This window comes from Hordeum vulgare, chromosome 2H (assembly GCF_904849725.1).
Source record: "Hordeum vulgare subsp. vulgare chromosome 2H, MorexV3_pseudomolecules_assembly, whole genome shotgun sequence".
Lineage (NCBI taxonomy): Eukaryota > Viridiplantae > Streptophyta > Magnoliopsida > Poales > Poaceae > Hordeum > Hordeum vulgare.
The window spans coordinates 498,263,250-498,275,080 of record NC_058519.1 but is presented as its reverse complement, the minus strand read 5'-3'; positions in this window follow the sequence as shown (position 1 = coordinate 498,275,080).

Here is an 11,831-nt window from a genome sequence, read left to right as displayed (position 1 = left end):
TGACTTGATGCTGGAGGCCGAGAAACAGGTCAAGGATATTCAGGAACGCCTTCAGGCAGCCAAGTCCCACGAGAAAAGTTACTATGATCCAAAACACCGAGAAGTGACCTTTGAACCAGGAGAATATGCCTATCTCCGAGTAACTCCTATGAAAGGAGTAAGAAGGTTCCGCACACGGGGAAAGCTCGCACGGAGATATATTGGTCCCTTTCCAGTGATGGCAAGAATAGGCAGAGTCACCTACGAGTTAGAGCTACCATCCGAATTGTCAGATGTGCATGATGTCTTTCATATCTCACAGCTAAGGAAGTGTATTGCACCTCCAATTAAGCAAGCAGATATGAGTGAGCTAGAATTGGCTAAGGCTCTGACCTATGAGGAGAAACCTGTTAGAATCTTGGATGACATGGAAAGAACTACCAGAAGTAATGTGCTTAAGTTTTATAAAGTACTGTGGGAACACCATACCGAGGAAGAAGCTACATGGGAGAGAGAAGATTTCTTGAGATCCTCATATCCAGACCTGTTCCCAGAGCAACCGAATCTCGAGGACGAGATTCATCCTAAGGGGGGTAGGTTTGTAACACCCTGATATTTCAAAACTTTTCTTTTCAAAATATTTTTGAAAAGCACTTGCAATTTGGTGGATTTTCAAGTTCTCAAAGCAAGTTGGATTAAGAAATCTTTGAATTCTTGTCTCCAACAACCCAAAACCATTTGCTTCATACTAAAACCCTTCTGAGATTTATTTGCAATATTTTATAAATAATTCATTTTCCTATTTTGGGAATTATGGCAACACTATGGGTTGTGAAGCAACCCCTAGCTTGGATGAGGTGTAAGTCCCAAATTTTTTACTGCATCTTCTCATTGCCATATGATTTCAAAATATGCAAAAATATTCCTTTGCCCAATGGAGAATTTTGGCCAGAATAATCATTTCCTTTCTGACCAGAACTTCCCCTTTGTGAAGCAACCCCTTGATTCCTATCTTGGAAAAATTCCAAATAAATTCCTGTAGTTACTAGAGATCATATATAGTTCCAACATGTAAAAACATCCCATGGTCCAATACAAATTATGAGCAAAACAACTCTGCTAAGTTTCTGTTAACAATGAACTCTTGTGAAGGAAGCGCACGCTACGAGTGCACATTGGAGCTGCAAAGTTTTGAGCATGTGTGCATTGCCAAATGACACTTTCCTACCAAGTCTCACTGGTAGCAAAGCTTTCAAGTGAGTGCTATGAGCTCATTTGTATTCTGGACTAGAAAGATGATTTACAAAGGAACTATATTCATTTGATCTTCAAACCTTGCCAAACTTTGCCAGTTAGAGTCTTTTCTATGCTGAATCTACCAGACAACATCTCTTGCTCCAATCCTTATCCATTTGAGCTCCAGAACCACCCAAACCTTGCTGGCAGAAACTGTTTTTGATGCTCCAAGTCAATGGTGATGTTGAGTGATCAAGCCAGCCATGGGGAGTGACTAATCAAGGGTCTGTCGATGCTAGAGAGAAGGTGGACAGACTTGTGTGGCACCAGGGCGGCCACAACCATGGTAACCATGTCACTGGCATGCCACAGAGCGCGCTCTGCGCAGCTCGAGTGACAGCCGAGCCGTCCCGAGTGATCACACCGTGCCCCCTCCTTGTCCTGAGCACCGATGAGCCCCCTGGCAGACGTGTGGCACCCCTCAAAGGTGCTAGGCCACCGGAGAGCACCGCCGCCGCTCCCGGCCAAGCTCCGACACACGGCCAAGTTGTCGCCTCCGGCCACTATGCCCGTCCGCAAGCCATTTATGGCCAGGACCCATCCCATCGCGTCCGTGCCCTCCTCGGTCACCTCCATGCACTCCGCAACGGCCAGCTCAGCTCCCCGGCGACCGTGCCCGAGCCTATCCTCACCGCTTCGGGAGAAATCGGCCGAGCTCGTTGCCGGCCTATTTAAGGAGGAGCCCGACCTCTCCGAGCTCTCCATCCCCCTCCTGCTAATCCAGATCGAGCTCCCAAAGAGTGAGCCAAGGCCCGGAGGCCCTCTGGCCTCAGAGCATCGACGGAGTTCTGCCACCGCCACCTCACCATCGACAACCTTCTCCCCAGCCCCAGAGCCAAATTGATTCCTCCGGCAGGTTCAATGAGTCCTTATGGTGCTCGTCGACCTCTCGCCCGAGCTCATTTCCCCGTGGAACGCCGTCTCTGACGATCTCCCGAAGCTGCCATCGTCGGAGAAGAAGGGGACGATGCCGTTTGTCCAACTCTAGTCGAGCTGCTGGTACGTGCGTGATCGCCATGGACTGCCCGTTTCATCTCGCCCATTCCCTGGCATCGCCGCCGTCTCTATCACCGGCGATCATCGCCGGCCGGCCGCCTCGCCTCTGTCTCCCTCCTCTCCCTTCTGTTTAAATCGGGCATGCCCCACCTGCTAGGGGCTGCGGCCTGCGGCCGAAGCGTTAAGTGGAGGCGCCCCTCCACTTTACATCTTCAACGTGGCCCTCCCCCAGGTTTTCTTTTCTTTTTATTATTTCTGTTTTTAACAAAAACTTTGACTATTTATATCTTTTTATGTACAAGTCGAAATCACTTGATTCTTTTTGCATTGGGTTTGTATTGAAATTCTTTACAATGTGGTAAATTTTGGTATTTTTCCCACACTCATAGAATTTCTGGTTAATAAAAAGTTATTTAATGCTTTTCATTTTCTTTTGCTATTTCAAATACATTTTCAGAAGGAAACTTTGAAGACCAGGAGTGTTTGAACAACCCCACAGATCAAGGCAAGCATCATATCCATGTGATGTAGTTTTCATAACATAGCTCACATTTTCATGCATTAAAATTACTTAACTTGCTAAGAAATAATGATTTAATAAATGATTATAGAGAGACATATGCTTATGATTATGAGTTACTATGGTTGCGATGATATGGTGGATGATCATGAGTCACCTGATCGGGCATAACCGTAGAACCACCTCTTGCCGGTATGGGAAGGCCATGACTTGGGCTGTCCGCGTGATCTCTGACCGATATGCCCCAAAGAGGGAGGGTTATGCACGCGTGCCACCTTGGCCTGGTGGGCGGTGATACCTCTGTGAGCCAGTTAAGTTGAGTTGGGCCCCTCCCCGTTTGGGACAGTTTGTTTGGCCACGACGGTGGCAGGTGTCATGAGGACACAGGTGTCATGAGGACACAGGGCCACCGAGGGCAGGACTCCGGAAGGGAGTGGTTGCCGGGGATATGATGAGAGAGTCACGGGTCAGTCATGTTGCGTTGGAGAAATGCTGGTCCACCCGAATGGTATCACGAGGTCAGTGCTCCAGAGTGTGGGTAAAGTGTGCAACCTCTGCAGAGTGTAAAAACTATTCGAATAGCCGTGTCCATGGAAATGGACGGCCCGACCAGACCTCAGTAGATGGTCATCCGTGTGGATGTTAGTAATGATGGAAGAACTCTCCAGTTGAGTGGAGATGCTTGCTGAACATTCCGGTGGTTGTGTGACAACCGCGGACATGAGTAAGTGGTTATTATAAAGTCAAGTGGTACTAATTATAATTTGTTGCCATGCTATTGTTTGCTGCATTGCTTGGTTATTATGAGCTTGCGAGTACATTCAGAGTACTCACCTGGCGTATCATGCTAGATGCAGGAGAAGCCGAGGACGGAGGTCCTGATGATGCGTTCTAGGAAGTGTCCACAGCAGTGTCCCTATGTATGGAGTTGCCGCTATATTCCGCTACGCCGTAGAAGTACTTAGTAGTTTCGAAGCCCCACTATGTCTCATAAATAATGTAGATATTATGCTGCACCAAGGGTGCCTTTGGCCTCGCTATCATTGTAAGATATGCTCTCGTAACATTATGCTATCAATAAAGTCAGTTCTGTTCTGTGCCAAGATGTTGAGTGTTTCCAGAAGACATGATCTCTGGGCTGGAAGCTCTGGTAATCCGATTCATGGAATCGGGGTGCCTCAGTGGGGTGGGAGGGGGGGGTATAAGTCATGAAGAAGTTAGAATACATTACCTATGCAATAATTAAATACCAATCAATTTATAACAGTACCTAAAGTTTATGCTATACAAACGGTTTTTAACCCCCTTTCACGACGAATGTTTAAACCGTCGCCTTGCATGTGTGGGCGATAGGGGGGGGTCCATACCACACGACACGAAAAATCATCAGCGTTGGTGAACAAGGAACGCAGACGAATCACACCCACTATATTTTGGTCCTACGTGTGGGATTTGGGATCAATCACACACATTTATCACGAGTCAAACACGTCTAATAGCTCATGGAAAACAAATGGCGTTTGAAATTTTACCGTTTGGGAAACATTACCTAATCCACACAGGCCATGGTAGAAACTATGTGTGATATCTTCATCATCGCACACGAGATTTCCTTGTCAATCGTCTGCCATGCATGATATCATCGCACACGGTTCCCGAAAAATTTGTGCGTGGGATCGTCTTTGCATTGAGCACAGTTTCCTTTTGGCTCACGTGTGAGATAAGATGCTATCACAAACAATTGAGGAGATCCTATGCATGTGTACAAGTGCTGCAAATCGTTTGCGATTTCTTATGTATCACCAACATTTCAGTTTATATCTCATGTGATTTTCATGAAGATCATAGGTGGTTGCCCTATGAGTTGAGCGTGCTTTCCGTTTTGGATCGCACACGCTTGGTTGCTTGAACCATGTGCGCTGAATCACCCTGTGAATAGCAAATTATCCACATGAAGAACATTCATCATAATTCGCCATAATATGCAATTGAACAAATAGTGTCTATATGAAGAACATTCATCATAATCCGTGACAATATGCAATTGAGAAAATGCTAGATAAATTCCATAGATGTATGGACATACGCAGTACATAATCATATTGTATGAAATATGAAGACATGATCACATGGAAAACAATTCATCCATACATGTATGTTTAGCTGATAACACTATATGAATGCATAGTTATTCTTGGGGGATATGAATGCTGAAGTCTTGGACGTCTTTAGTGGGCTTTATATATGTCACGCCCAAGATGCGACCCTATCCTCAATTTGGCACGAAGGCCTCATCAGGGATAGAAGCCAATCTCGTCGTGTCGCAAGAATGGATATCCTTACAAGTACATGTACTGAAAAGAAGAGATATATAATAGAATTGGCTTACACTCGCCACAAGCTACATCAGAGTCACATCAGTACATTACATATTCATCAAGAGTAAGAGCAGGGTCCGACTACAGACGAAAACAAACGAGAAAAGAAAAACGACGTCCATCCTTGCTATCCTAGGCTGCCGGCCTGGAACCCATCCTAGATCGATGAAGAAGAAGAAGAAGAAGCAACTCCAAAAGAACAATCAACGCGCTTGCGTCAAGTAACCTTTATCTGTACCTGCAACTGGTGTTGTAGTAATCTGTGAGCCACAGGGGACTCAGCAATCTCATTTCCAAAGGTATCAAGACTAGCAAAGCTTAATGGGTGAGGCATGGTTAAGTGGTGAGGTTGCAGCAGCGGCTAAGCATATATTTGGTGGCTAAACTTACGAGTACAAGAAATAAGAGGGGGAAGATCTACGCATAACAGACTTGAGCTACTGATGATCAAATGAATGATCCTGAACACCTACCTACGTCAGACATAATCCCACCGTGTCCTCGATCAGAGAAGGAACTCACAAAAGAGACATTCACGGTTACGCACACAGTTGGCATATTTTAACTAAGTTAACTTCAAGTTATCTAGAACCAGTGTTAAACAAAGCTTCCATGTTGCCACATAACCGCGGGCACGGCTTTCGAAAAAGATTTTACCCTGCAGGGGTGTTCCAACTAGTCCATCACAAATTACCACAAGCCGCATAGAAATCCTCAACCAGGAAGCTCGCGATCTCGTCGGATTCCCTAGTGGAAAACCTCAACTCTGAGATTACCCAAAGCATCACCGGAATCCCGATGCACAAGATATCTCGTCAAAGGTAAAACTAATCCAGCAAGGCCGCCCGGCGTGTCGACGATCCCGATAGGAGCCGCGTATCTCGTTCTCAGGACACGACGGATGAGCTAGACGTCGGGATCGCTAAACCTCTAGGTGACCAGAGGGGCGCCGGACATCGCTCAGGTGGGACCAACACTCATGAGGAGCACTGGCCCGGGGGTTAATTAAATTATCCTCGGGGTCCAGAAAGTCCCTATGCAATTTATTAGGTTATTAGGCAAATGTAGTACCAATGTTGGGCCTTGCCAGACCAGCTTTAATCTAAAACGAATTATCAAGGGGGTCCCCATAACAACCCCGATCGTGTTAGGAGCGCTCAATTATGAAACATAACACCGGTAGCCGAAACTAAGGGGGCAAAGGTGGAACAAAACACCAGGCTAGAAAGGCCGAGCCTTCCACCTTTTACCAAGTATATAGATGCATTAAATTAAATAGCATTAATAGGGTGATATGACAAGGGACCCATGTTAACACATGGAAGCAACTGCACCTGCAACTAGCAACGCTAACAACATGGTTAAGCAAGCAGTAACATAGCCAATCAGTGGTTTGCTAGGTTGTGAACAGTTAAAAGTTTATGGCATTGTTGAGAGGCTCATATATAACATGTGGTAGGCAACAATACGTAAACGGTAGCAACGGTAAAAATAGATGGCAATGATAGTAATGGTATCTGGGGAAATGGTCATCTTGCCTGAGATCCCGCTTGGAACAAAAAAATGACAGGGACAAATAATATGGGGCTAGCTGGGATTTGAACCCTGGACCGAGGTGTTGCAAAGAAGAGCGCTGACCAACAGGCTGCCTACATGCTTGTGACACAACACGGGATCCATGTCAAGTGTACCTAATACAAAAGCTGATCCTCTCGTGATGGAATAAAAAAGAGTGAAAAAAATAGTGCATCAATGGGGACTTGAACCCACAACCTCTTGTAACGAGGCTGACACTACTAGCCAACACGGCTAGATGTGTGCTATCGTTTAAAATCAGAGCCAACTCTTAATAACCTCAATATGCCCGACGACTCTAGGGACAGAAACAAACCTTCAGATACATGTCTCACATGGGGGAAAAGCAGAGATCGCCAGGGCCGAGATCCTGCGATCTGGAGCGGACCAGCGGAGGAAAGGGGGGTTGGCGGCGCCAGATCCGGGGGTTGGGGATCCATTCCTGCCTCCAGGAAATCGATTCGGAGTTGGGACGACCGGATCATGAGCTGCGGGCTCCCGTTCCATGGCGAGGTGGTGCTGCTCCTGTTGGAGAGAGAGAGAGACGGGGTGAGAGAGGGAAGAGGGAAGGAAGAAGGAGCAGGGCCAGCGGGTTGACCCAAGTGGTCGACTACGGGGGGCTTCGTGCTGCTGCTGCTTGGGGAGCCACAGGGGACTCATCCATGGTGTTGCAGAAGTCTGAAAATAGAACAGGAGAAGAGAGAATTCAGAGAGAGGGAAACAGAGGAGAGGGAGGAAGAAGAGAGGCAAGGGGAGGCGTGGCTCTGCTCACCGGCAAAAGGACGAGGGACCTCCGGGCACGGCTGCTTCACTGGAACGCGCAGGAGGCGCAAGTGAGCTCCTGCTCGAGTGGCTGCGCAGGAAGCAGACGAAAGGCTAGTGGCGTTGCGGGCGAGCGCTCTGGTTGGCCAGGTGGGGAAAATGAGGTGGCTGGCGGCGGCGAGTAAACAACGGTAGGATCCCTAAATACTAGGTTTTGGTCTGATTGGACTGGATGGACCTATATATAGGGAAACAAAACTAGCTCAAGACCTTCCTTTCATAATCGAACGGTCGCGGATAAATAGGTTAGGGTTTCAATGAACAAACTGATGACGGTTTGCGGTTAAAAGGGGTTGATCCGGACCCAATGGTCACGACCGCCGGGTTCGGGTTCCGGGAGGTTTTCGGACTGGGCTGCACGTAGGATCGATGCACTGTGCAGAGGGGCTAGGCATAGAAGAGGGGGAAAACCGGCAACGCGGTGAAAGAGTTTAAAATACCGAAACGTCCGACAATTGACCGACTATAGTGCCGCTATATAATAAACGACACGGGTAACAAACGAGCTTCGGTCGCGATGAAATTTGACAGACGGCCTACCTACACTAAATTAAGACCGCACGACAAGTTCCAGCTCAATCGGAGAAAGTTTAACGCACACTTTTGAAAACAGGGTTACAACGATGCCGCGGGCGCGTGCGTGTGCGGTCGGGCTCAGAACGGACAACGACGAGAACCGGCAACTAACAACGGATGCAAGTTTTGAAAACTGGCGGCAACGAGATGCCGATGCAATGCAGATGATGCGCATGATGCAATGATGATGCGACAAATAAAAATAACCACTCGACAGGAACGGAAAGAAGAGGGGAATTTTCTGGAACGTCGGTCTTGGGCTATCACAATATAGTGATTAACAAAGAAGGTCATGATAAATTTCCCAATAGACAATAATTCATATGTGGTAAGCGGTTCAGAGGTCATCGGTCCGAAGATCAACTGTAGGATTTTTAAATCAGAATGTGACATACGTGTGGAGTAGAAGCTAGTAATGAAGAAATATACTTACTGGTTCAATGTTGTTAGCATCGAGACCACATAGAACATGTTTGCGTAGGTTCATCATGTGTGCGCACACATAGTATCCACATAGGTTGGTCCCTTGTTGTTGTTGAGGACAATGTTTTTTTGTATAATATTAGTCATGTATTTGCCCTGTTAGGAACAATCTAACTTGTTAAAGTTTGTTTTTTTGTGGATAGAAACTTGAACATCTGACTAGCATTTTCTGAAAATAAAGGATTTTGTTGTCTTACCTAAGAAACGACCACGTGCTGCAGAGGAAGTTGGCGGTCGAACCGTATCCCTCCTAAAGTGATGTTCTTTGACAATACACTGCAAATGAAGATGATTTTTCACATACTCAATTCTTGAACCACATATGGACACAACATATTAACATCAAAGAATTAAATACCTATCCATGAAATCCTAAATATCATTCAAATTGCCAGGCTTATTTGAATCTCTAAGGAATCCACGTAGTAAACTGTGTTGCGTTTTGGTACAGTGAACACCAAGATCCAGTGATAGCTACATTTTTAAAAAACCTTGAACTTACAAACCATGTCAAAAACTGAAAGACGATCAACGTATGCGTGGTTGTATATTAAACTTACCATTCATGCTATGGCCACATGAAGAATTCTCTATCCATAAGTCGAACTAGATCTTGGTGTCATGATCAATGGAAGCCTTGCGTGTATCATTACGACTTAACAAAATGTCGTTTGCTAAATCAGGATCTATATGCATACACCCTTATTGTTGTCTGCACCGTCAATCCCCTTAGAGGAATACAATAAAGTTAGATTTTTTTTCATTTACAACCTTGTATGGAGAAGTTGATTCGAGTTTGTGAAGTATCTACAACATTAATCATTTGACAAGAGCGCAACTAGCTCATCGAAGTTGAAGAAGAGATAAAAGTCCTTGAATTCCACATTGATGGTACCTGCAAGGTGATTGAAATGCCTACTGTCATAGTGCACTTGCAGAATGTTAGTATCTTCTCCTTCTGACATTCTGTCCATTTGATATTTATGTATCCCGCGACAACTGGAAGTGCACTCCTCAAAGTATTCGCCAACAAGAAATGGGTGGCCATGCTTGTACTTGCATGCTTCAAATGGGTATCCATCGGACATCCATGGTTCTGTTCGAAGAGTCTTTGTAGTAAGATGCTCTAGTTCTTACCCCTCCTCTATTTCTGTCATGTGTAATAACAAATTGCCAATTTACCAGGAAATAAATTTAAATGCAATAGTCTTTGTAGTACAGGATGCACATCAGCAGTGTTTGAATAAGATCAAATTAATAGTGACACATATGTACATTCTGCTGTCAAACACACCAATCTGTTAAAAATGTTGCTCTTGCACCCTGTTATTTTCACTAAGTCTGAGAATATATTTATTTCAGATTTCCATGTTGTGTTGATGCTAGCCATGTTTCTGTGCATAATTAGACCTTGCTCGTGTTGAATGAAATGAAGTGCATCATGTCTACAACCATGCTATAAATTTTCATTCTACGATAAGTCGTGTAGCATATAGTTTACTTGCCGTCAATATGCCTTCAGGTTAAAATAGTTTGCGAAAAATGTTTTTTGCACTAAGTCCCTAAATGCTTTGTTTATAGTCATGTTATGAGATTCCTACCACGTGATCTGATTTTTTTTAAAATATTACTACTGGTGTCAATTAAAATGGCACTCACAATCGTAGAACTCTAACAGTGTCTTAATCGCATCCAAAATCAAAAAGTATACGGGAAGTGTGTGAATCACACCTAATATAACAAATTATTACTAACAATGATAGTTAGGCTAACCTTATTTACACGTCCCAAAAACTTCCTCCCGTTGTACCCAGATTCAAAATCTCGTAACTTCACAAATGGAAATCGATGTTGACCATGAACATGCAGGTCTTCAGCTATCCTGCTCCGTTCCTCGGAACTGATTGTCCTAGGTAGGTACAAGAGAAAGAAATATCTCAAATTGTTCTACTGCTTTAAAATCCCCAATTCCAAACCAAAACCCTAAGCCTAGTTGAGCCAGAAAGAAGAGAGATGAGTACCTGGTTGGTGAGATATTCGTCGTAGGAGATACGACTTGAGGGGTCATTCGAGGAGACCATGGCGTGTCCGCGGCGGTGATGCTAGAGGTAGAGATGTGGCGGCGGCGCCGAAAGTGTGGGGGGTAACAAGGTAAATGTGGCCCTTGGGAGGGGAGGTAGATATTTCGGTGATCGACAATTTTTTTGGTATGGAGAAGGGAAACTTGGCACACAAAGATTCATCAGACACGATTTCTTTGCTTTTAGCGTGTGCGATGATATAGAACATACACAATTTCGCCACTCCCCCCGTATTTCATGGTTATAAACATTCATCACACACATTCTCTTTGCTTTTATAATGTGTGTTCGTACAGAACATAAAAAAATTCGCCCCTCCCCACGTGTTCCCTGGTTATAGTGCACATCCAGGTCATTGCATAATTTTACACAAACTCCTAAATTAGGTATACAAATTAGCGGATACATAGCTCGCAGTTACTATACCGAGCAAGTTCACTAAATAATCAAGATGCTTGAACTAGACATAGTTCTAACAAAAGACCGACTATATCTAAACAAAGGCTATTAGGACTACGCATAATTTTAACAAAGAAGCCAACGAGTCGGTGCACTATGCCTCGCCGATGTCCGATGAGATGTTGACAACCTGTCCGAGCGACATTCCGCCGGAGCTAGACTTTGTGCCCCCAGACTGAATTTGACCCCGATGGCTTCCTCGCCATAGGCGTCACCCTCATCGTTCTAGAATTCATAGTAGTGGCTCCGCCAGAGCTCGTGTTGGTACTCCACATTGATTCCTCAATGGACACGTGCTTCTCTACCACCTCCCGAGCGAGGCACAACTCCTTCAAGCTCTCGTTGCGCTCGGACGGCTCCTGCATCTACAATTCTCGCTCGGAGATCTCGTGGGGAAGGGGCTCCATGGCCTGTGCCGCCACATGGTCAGCATGCATGTCGGCATCCTGAGCAACCGCCTCTTCGTATGCGTGGTGCATGCTGGATTCCAAGGAAGACTGGGGTATCTTGGCATGGACGTTCTCAATATTGTCCTGGATGGCCTCGACACGGGCTAGGGCGATCTCCACGGCACGCTACGCTGCTCGAGCACTCTTGGCGTTTGCAGCCGCCATTACAGTAGCTCCAACTACCGTCTCCGCGGTTACAAATGCCCTTTCGGCCACC